Source organism: Aquarana catesbeiana, linkage group LG09 (assembly GCF_042186555.1).
Source record: "Aquarana catesbeiana isolate 2022-GZ linkage group LG09, ASM4218655v1, whole genome shotgun sequence".
NCBI classification, from domain to species: Eukaryota; Metazoa; Chordata; class Amphibia; order Anura; family Ranidae; genus Aquarana; species Aquarana catesbeiana.
In genome coordinates, this window is record NC_133332.1 from 227,016,877 (window position 1) to 227,017,551 (window position 675).

Here is a 675-nt window from a genome sequence, read left to right on the forward strand (position 1 = left end):
GGAATATGGGTCTACCTGTTTATGGTGATGATCTGATACAGTGGAGGGCTTTTTATTATTTTAACTTGTGCTAAACCTTAGGAACTGACAAGTGCTGGTGTTGCCGAGAACAACCAAATCTCTTATGCTGGCCATGCATGAAGCAATCTAATTGTTCAATCTCATTCTAAATGTTCCATAATAATACAATCCAGTGATTTATCCACTATAATAGAAAACCAGATTAAACACAATGGAAAATCTGATCATTTTCCATGAGATTGGTCTTCAGGGTGCCTGGTTTCAATTGTTTTCTATTTGTTTTCAGTTCTCACTAACAATGGTCAAAGTTTGCTGGTTGGTCCAATTTGTTAATGGTAGGTTGCCTTCAAAAGTATCAGCGATGGCAAGCTGTCTAAAAGTGGTTAAAAAAATAGCTACCTGTATGGCCAACATTTTAAATGCAATGATTAGGTGTCCCTGGAAGACGCCAGGTGCAGTTCTAAGCAATTTTTTGGGGGATTGTACAGGTAAACTTTTTAATGGTCAAATGTAAGAATCGGTACATGTCTGCTGTAGTTTTAGGAACTGTGCAGCCTGCCATACTACCACCCCTAACAAACAGTGAATTATGGTTTATGGGGAGAAGTGGACTGCTCATTGCCCCTCATAGGTCAGTACATCTGCCTACCATAT